The sequence below is a fragment of the Macaca nemestrina genome, chromosome 15, assembly GCF_043159975.1.
Source record: "Macaca nemestrina isolate mMacNem1 chromosome 15, mMacNem.hap1, whole genome shotgun sequence".
Lineage (NCBI taxonomy): Eukaryota > Metazoa > Chordata > Mammalia > Primates > Cercopithecidae > Macaca > Macaca nemestrina.
In genome coordinates this window covers 96,190,770-96,199,346 of record NC_092139.1, presented here as the reverse complement: position 1 = coordinate 96,199,346, position 8,577 = coordinate 96,190,770, and the positions used below count along the sequence as shown (strand labels likewise).

The window sequence follows — 8,577 nt, the reverse complement described above, 5'->3', positions numbered from 1 at the left end:
ATTTTCAGGAAAATCACCAACACTTTAGAGATTAAAAAGCTGTTTGACTTTGAATGTTTTAATTAGAAGGATTGAGGCCAGGCATGGTGGCTGACGCCTATAATCTCAGCACTTTGGGAGGCTGAAGTAGGGGGATCACTTGAGGCCAGGAGTTTGAGACCAGCCTGGCCAACATGGGGAAACCTGATCTCTACTAAAAGTAGAATAATTAGCCAGGCGTGGTGGTGTACGACTATAGTCCCAGCTTGCAGTGAGCTGAGATTGCGCACTCCAGCCTGGGTGACAGAGCAAGATTCTGTTTCAATAAATAAAATAAATAAATAAAAATTAGGAGGATTCTTTTAGAGTTCAGAATTCAAGATAATTGATCTGAAAGGCCTGTATAAAAATTCAAATTGTGGTACAAATGCATGGTCTTAGCATTATTAATTATAAAATTATTATTACTATCTTTTTGAGACAGACTGTCACTCTGTCACCTAGGTTGGAGTGCAGTAGCACAATTTCAGCTCACTGAAACCTCCACCTTCTGGGTTTAAGTGATGTTCAAACAATTCTCATGCCTCAGCCTCCTGAGTGTATGAGATTACAGATGTATGCCAGCACACCTGGCTAATTTTTTTTTTTGTATTTTTAGTACAGATGGGGTTTTACCATGTTGCCCAGGATGGTCTCGAACTCCCGGCTTCAAATGATCCGCCCGCCTTGGCCTCCCAAAGTTCTAGGCCTATAGGTGCCCACCACCACACCCGGCTAATTTTTGTATTTTTAGTAGAGACAGGGTTTCACCATGTTGGCCAGGCTGGTCTCGAACTCCTGACCTCAAATGATCTGCCCGCCTTGGCCTCCCAAAGTGCTGAGATTACAGGCGTGAACTACCACCCTGCCAGTTATAAAATTATTAATCACATTTAGTTTCCTCTGATTTGTAGTAAGTCCAGTGAAAGGTGACACTTCATATCTTTGTATTATTTATACGAAATAGCTGAAAATTGTATATATATATCCAAAGAATTTTGATCTCATATAAAAAATATTGATTGAAGCACTTTCTATATATGCTTTAAATGTGCCAGGTACTCAGCATTATTAGCTAAACATCAAGATCTAAGGTCTAGTGATAAACAGGCAATAATTTTTCAGGTATGAGGTTCATTCCTCTCTTGTTTCCTATAGTGACTATGCCAAAACATCAATCTTTAAACTTTCCTTTTCCTTTTCATCCTCTTACACAGGGTCTTGCTTTCTGCTTTACAGGGAAAAGAAAGATCATCAGGTTTTAATTTCATCTGTTTCCTGTCATCCCCTTATACTATAAATATGTGTACATTTGTATTCACTTGATATCTGTCTTTCCATAGATAGAAATCTATGGAGTCTTGCCCCATCAGTTGTTCTCTCACTTTATCTTTAATCTTTCTACAGATTCTTTTTAAAAATCTATATGTTATTGATTTTTATTACTTTTATTTGTAAAACTGCGTCCAATACAGATGTAACTAAAACACAGTTAAAATTGATCTCTTTCTTTTTCTCTTTCTCTCTCTCTCTCTTTCTTTCTCATTCTTTTTCTTTCTCTCTCTTTTTCTTTCTTTCTCGCTCTGTAGCCCAGGCTGGAGTGCAGTGGCCTGATCTCGGCTCACTGCAAGCTCCCCCTCCCAGGTTCACGCCATTCTCCTGCCTCAGCCTCCCGAGTAGCTGGGACTACAGTTGCCCGCCACCACGGCCAGCTAATTTTTTGCGTTTTTAGTAGAGATGGGGTTTCACCGTGTTAGCCAGGATGGTGTCGATCTCCTGACCACGTGATCCGCCCGCCTTGGCCTCCCAAAGTGCTAGGATTACAGGCATGAGCCACCGCACCCGGCCTCTTTTTTTTTTTTTTTTAAATTATACCTTAAGTTCTGGGATACATGTGCAGAACTTGCAGGTTTGTTACATAGGTATACATGGGGAATGGTGGTTTGCTGAATCCATTAACCCATCATCTACATTAGGTATTTTTCCTAATGCTATCCTTCCCCTTGCCCATCTTTCAAAGATTCTTCACTGTTTCAATCCTGTATTTCTCTCTTCAGTTCTTTATTGACCTTTAAGACAATGAATTTTGGCATGAAAAAAACCCTAGTTTTAAATCCCAGCTCCACCACGGTGTCCCTGGACAAATCACCTAGCCCCTTTGAGGCTTAATTTCTATAAAATGGAGATAAGGCTTACTACAGGTTTGTTTTGAGGATCATATAAAGCAGGGGTCCCCAACCCCTGGGCTATGGACTGATACTGGTCCATGGCCTGTTAGGAACTAGGCCACACAGCAGGAGGTGAGCGTGGGCGAAGCTTCATCTGCATTTACAGCTGCTCTCTATAGCTTGCATTACTGCCTGAGCTCCGCCTCCTGTCAGATCAGCAACCGCATTAGATTCGCATAGGAGCCTGAACCCTATCATGAACTGCGCATGCACAGAAGCCAGGTGGCGTGCTCCTTATGAGAATGTAATCCCTGATGGTCTGTCCCTGTCTCCCATCACTCCCAGATGGGACCGTATGGCTGCAGGTAAACAAGTTCAGGTCCCCCACTGATTCTACATTATGGTGAGTTATATAATTATTTCATTATATATTACAATTTAATAATAATAGAAATAAAGTGCACAATAAATGTTCATGTTCTTGAATCATCCCAAAACCATCTCCCCAACCCCGGGTCCACTGAAAAATTATCTTTCACAAAACTAGTCTCTGGTGCCAAAAAGGTTGGGGACTACTGATAAAAAGTTAAATAGAGTAATTAATTTAAGGTCCTGGTCCTTATTTCAAATTCTCTCACAGGACAGTTTCTCTATGATGTTTGTTCCCCACTTCCTTTCTTCCTTTCTTTCTTCAGAGCCAGACTTCTTAAAAGAATAGTCTATATTTGTAGTCACTACTGGAAGTCTAGGTTTCCACCTCTACTATTCTATAACTTCTTAGTCCAAGTTTACCATTGATCTCCTAATTGCCAGATCTGATGAGCACTTTTCAGAACTTCATCATTTATTTTTCTTTCCAACCCTTAAAATTATTCTCTTATAAAGCAGACAGAGAAAGCTTTCTAAATGTAAACAGCTTTCTAAAATATAAATCCAACTTTTTAATAACTCTCATCACCTGCAAAATGAAGTAAATCATTTCTGGTAGGAATAAAAGGACTCAATCAAAATCTGTGTTGTCTTGTATGGTAGGTGCTAGATATATGTGGCTATTTGAATTTAAACTCATTAATTACAATTAAATATAATGTTTAAAAAAGGTCTCTTAGTTATGCTAGCTACATTTCAAACATTCAATAGCCACATGTGACTAATGGCTACTATATTAGTCAGCTTAGATATAGAATCTTCCCATTATCACATGAAGTTCCATTGGACATTGCTGATCTGGATCCAAGATACGAAAAAATGAGACAGGCTAGAATTACACTAGCTTTAGCTAGGTTGGACAAAGGAATTAAAGATGGTGATGCTACGGAAATCCTATTGTTAACCTGCAGAATCCAGGTTCCTGGGGAGAAACCTGTCTTGAAATGAGGAATAATTTGAATGAGCAGTAGGAGCAATGGTGGTATCAGGAGATGTGAGAGCTGCTTTTGTGATTATGTTGGAATAATGATGAGGAAGAAAAGGAATCATGTTGAAATAAAGAAATGGAATACTGCTGGAATTTTGTTTGTTGCATCAGGCTATTTCAGAAGAAAAAAACATGGTCTTCATTTGAGAAAAGAATGTGCCTGTAGTTTCAGCTACTTGGGAGGCTGAGGTAGGAGGATCGCTTGAGCCCGGGAGTTTCAGGCTGCTGTCAGCTGTGTATGATTGTGCCCCCACCCAAAACAAAACAAAACAAAACAAAACAAAAAACAGAGAGAGAGAGAAAATAATACATGATTGAGAGAATCAGAATATATTTATAAGAATATATATTTATAAGAATAACTAGTTTTTGGGGATTTTAACCTTGTGGTAAATAATACCTCAGACCTGGTATTGACCCATCTGCTTTTTTGGTTTTAAAAGAATTTTGCATGTATAAATACTTTTTCCAAGTTGAAAGAGATATTTTTATTCTTATATTCTGTAAATAGTCATCTCCAGTCTTCAGATTTATTTTCTGCTCAGCTTATAGTCAAGAATTTTCTGTGTAAGTTATTAATGCTGTGATTTTTTTTAAACCTCCTGGATATTAATGTTTTAAGTTCCTGAACTTCTGCAAGATGGTCCATACTGAAAGAGGCAGCTGTAAAATGCAGATGCTGACAAGCAGAAAAACAAAGAGATTTTCACAAGGAATTATGGGTATTTAATGTAACTCTTTAGTTCACAGTTCAGTAAAACTGTGTTGTTTCCATAGTACTACATTCTCTCTTAACCTTCTGTTGTATTGCACAGCTGATTTTAAGGAAGAATGAATTGTTAGTCATCTGCTTTTTATCCTGCATTTTAACTTTCAATCCTCAGAAAGCAGGAATTCTACTGTCCCAGTGCAATTTATTTCATTTAAAGCAATATTGTACACATTTGTAACTTTTACTTAATTGTTGAAGAAAAAATTTCAGTTTCTATTTATCCTGCTTATGAAAATGAAAATGAATCACAAATTATAAGTGAAATCAATCTTTTTTTAATGATGTCCTCATTTTTTAAAAAAATGATTTTATAAAATGACAAAAATACTTAAATGCTGTAAGAAAGGCAGAAGAGGTGGTTGCATTGCGGGGGTGGGTAGAGCGGCAGGCATTGAGATTGCTAGGCAACAGGCTATGAGAAATGTAGCATTTCTCCTTTGTGTCCTCATGTAACTGGAAGAACCACCATCTAGCCTAACCTGGTATTTCTTTTTAATCAAGTCCAGCTGTTGATCATGTGATCACACTCTTTCCTCTGGGTATTAAGGGTGTGTTTCTTCCTTTCCTATAGTATCTTAAATGGCTACTTACATATCACCTGGAATGTACCCACATGCTCTAGGAACCCCCATTATACTGATCATTTCTCATTATGAATAACAAGTAAAGTGTTTACCCCAAGTTGGATATAAAAACTTTAAAACAAAGAATGTGACTTGACCACATAAGTATTTTTTTTTTATGAATAGAGTTTTTGTTTTTAATTTGATGAGCAGGGAACTTTCCAACTCTAACCCTTCTTTACAATCTGTCTTTAATTTGCAAAAAAGATGCATTCCAATTTTTCAGACATAAAACTGTTTAATGGATTTTTTTTGGGATTCGTTAGTTTTCTAGTCGTATTAGGTTACCCCTGAAATTTAGCATGTATCATTTAATGAATTTCAATCTCCTTTTCTCATTTTAATGTTTATATTTACTATTTTGACATTGAAAAATAATTAGATGGTGTCTTTAGTCCTCCTTAAGTAATACACAGTTGCAGCTGTTAGACTGTTTTATTACAGTACTGTTTCCAGCCATGTCTTCCTTGAAAGAAATATGAAAGAATTTTCAACATTTCGGATTATTTAGTTCATTTTACTTATCCTCTGTGAGACATAATCTGTGTGTAAATTTTAAGTTGTTCTGTTTAAGCGCTACTTTTAAGCTCTATTATGTCTTCTTGGTGGCACTAAGAAATAAATATTTTTGCTTCTGTTTTTTGAGATCTTCTTCTCCCTATCACCCCTTAATGCTGTAGCAATATTTAAGGCATTCTAAGTTTTAGCGCTAGACAGAGCTTGGTCAGTTAATCATCCCAATATATTCTGATAAGATAAATTTGAAAACATGTATAGTAATCATCTATTATTATCTAAGAAAAATCGGTGATAATTATAGGTATGAATTTTTGCTTTATGGGCCATAAAATTATTACAGTAATGTTGCTTTTTTTCAGAAAAGGAAACCACTTAATAATATTTTGAGATAAAACATTGTGCTTGCCAAAGTGTTTCAAGTAATACTCTCTTTCAAAAGTCTATAAAGTCCTTAACTCTGTTTAAGGCCTTGTATTAGATATTTGAGATACCACATATATCCATGTATTGTTTGCAGGCTTACAGATATATGATTTATTTGTAAGATTATGCAAAGTAACATAGATACTTATGAAAATAAGCCATATTACAAAAGGAAGAAATGTTCTTTTGTTTGTTTGTTTGTAGAGATGGGGTCTCACCAGCCTAGGCTGGTCTTGAACTCCTGGGCTCAAGCAATCCTCCCACCTTGGTCTCCCAAAGAGGGAATAAATATTCTTGCAATGATATCTGTCGATAAAAATTGTTGAATTCTATTTGTTAGTGGTATCATGCTCCTAACCTGATTGAAATTTCAAATTTTAGGTATGCTTTTGATATTTACTCATGATAATTACCTTCCTTAAATACTTCCATTACTTTAGACTTTTCTTCACTGAATTACAATGTATTATTTATGCTTTGGAATCTCCTAATATTAGTTCACTACTACCTCCCTATTTTGTGAAATTATAGGGTGTATTATCTCAAAGGATGTCGTGTTAGTCTCTTCTTGCACTGCTATAAAACACTTAACACTGGGTAATTTATAAAGAAAAGAGGTTGGTTCTTCAGGCTTTACAGGTAGCGTGGCTGAGGAAGCCTCAGGAAACTTAGAATCATAGCGGAAGGTGAAGGGGAAGCAGACACATCTTAAATGGCTGGAACAGGAGGAAGAGAGAGTGAGGGGAAGTGCTACACATTTTTAAACCAGATCTTGTGAGAACTCACTCACTATCACAAGAACAGCAAGGGAGAGATCTGCCCCCGTGATCCAGTTACCTCGCATGAGGACCCTCCTCTAACATTTGGGGATTACAATTCAACATGAGTTTTGGGTGGAGACACAAATCCAAACCATATCGATATATAAAATTATTAAAATTAATTTTACTTTATTTTTTATAAATACATTTTTCTTAACTATGGAGGAGAGCCTTTGCAAAGGCAAATAATAAATAGAATGAGAGTATTTGATTTAAATAAATATTGATTTTCATTTAGTCTCAAAGGATATAGTTTGAAACTTCTAAGATTTTAACTTTTTGAGACAGCCTTTGCTGTACTTTCAGAATGAGATAGATAGCTGAAATCTGAAGAGTCAGTGGTTTTCTCCAGAAATAACAGATTTTATGAATTACTTTAGGAATTAATACTAGATTTGTCAAACAAAAGCAAATAGATTCAGATAAAAATAATTATAATTCTACATTCAGTAGGAAGAATATTTAATTCTAGATTTTGCATAGTGTTTAGTATCTTACTGGTATTTGGTAAATATTTTTATAATTTCTCTAGTAAATGCTTACTTTAAATATAGCTATGTTTGAAATTTGTGTAAAAAAACTAAAAATTAGGTGGCTCATGCCTATAATACCTGTACTTTGGGAGGCCAAGGCAGGTGGATCACCTGAGGTCAGGAGTTCGAGACCAGCCTGGGCAACATAGTGAGACCCTGCCTCTATTTTAATTAAAGTTAAGAAAAAAAAAAACCTAAAAATTAGTCCTAAGCAGATAGATAAATTCATGGGACTCATGAAAAAGTAAATTGAAAATAGCATAAAGGGCATCTTTGTAGAGAGGTAAAGGAGATGGTAAAAGATGGCATGGTACATTAATAAGATTTGAAGAATCACATTATAAGACACAACCCTATAATGAGAAAATTAGGAAGGTGCAGTTATCCATTCAGCCTGTATAATCACCTGTTATTTGGCAGAGAAGGAATAATAAGTCAATAACTACCTTCAGGTTGGGTAGAGTGCCCCTTGTTTATGTTTACTTATTTCCCTGTATGTGTCCTTATTGTAGACTTTATCAACACAATACATTGAAATGATCTGTTTATCTAGTTATATATATGTGTGTGTGTATATATGTGTGTGTGTGTATAATTTTTTTTTTGTTTTGAGATAGGGTCTCACTTTGTCACCTAGGCTGGAGTGTAGTGGCACGATCTTGGCTCACGGCAACTTCTGCTCCTGGGTTCAAGTGGTTCTCCCACCTCAGCCTCCCGAGTAGCTGGGACCACAGGTGTGTGCCACCACTCCTGGCTAATTTTTGTATTTTTTGGTAGAGATGGGCTTTCACTATGTTGGCCAGGCTGGTCTTGAACTCCTGACCTCAAATGATCTGCTCCCTCTTGGCCTCCCAAAGTGCTGGGATTATAGGCATGAGCCACCATGCTCAGCCCTTAGGTTTTTTTTTTTGTGTGTGTGTATGTGTATATGTATCTATGTATATATATACACACACACATTTGCATATGTGACTATATGATTTTTTGTGTGTATATATACCCACACATTTGTATATATGACCATAATTATTGATAAATGAATATATAGTTATATATAACTATACATGTAACTATGTATAACTATACATATAACTATAATTAGTTATATATAGCTACGTATAGTGTTTATGTATATATGTACTATATATAGCTGTACATATATATAGCTATACATATAACCACATATATAGCTATACTGTGTGTGCGTGTGTGTGTATGTACTTGTATATATATGCTTGCCCAGGAATTGCAGCCCTTGTGGCCTAGACTGCCTTTCAAGTTTA

The 8,577-nt window shown here is 36.1% G+C and overlaps 1 protein-coding gene and 1 long non-coding RNA gene across 10 annotated transcripts in view; both read left to right on the top strand.

The window, feature by feature from the left end:
* The window catches only part of LOC105495739 (tetratricopeptide repeat domain 28), a 715,636-nt gene that overhangs the window by 89,573 nt on the left and 617,486 nt on the right, over window positions 1–8,577 (top strand). The gene's annotated exons all lie outside the window — the stretch shown is intronic.
* The window catches only part of LOC139358773 (uncharacterized), a 50,349-nt gene that overhangs the window by 20,853 nt on the left and 20,919 nt on the right, over window positions 1–8,577 (top strand). The window contains exon 2 of the long non-coding RNA XR_011614282.1: window positions 9–8,577. This exon is cut by the window's right edge and continues 20,919 nt beyond it. This is a non-coding gene — a long non-coding RNA (uncharacterized lncRNA). The remainder of the gene's footprint in view (window positions 1–8) is intronic.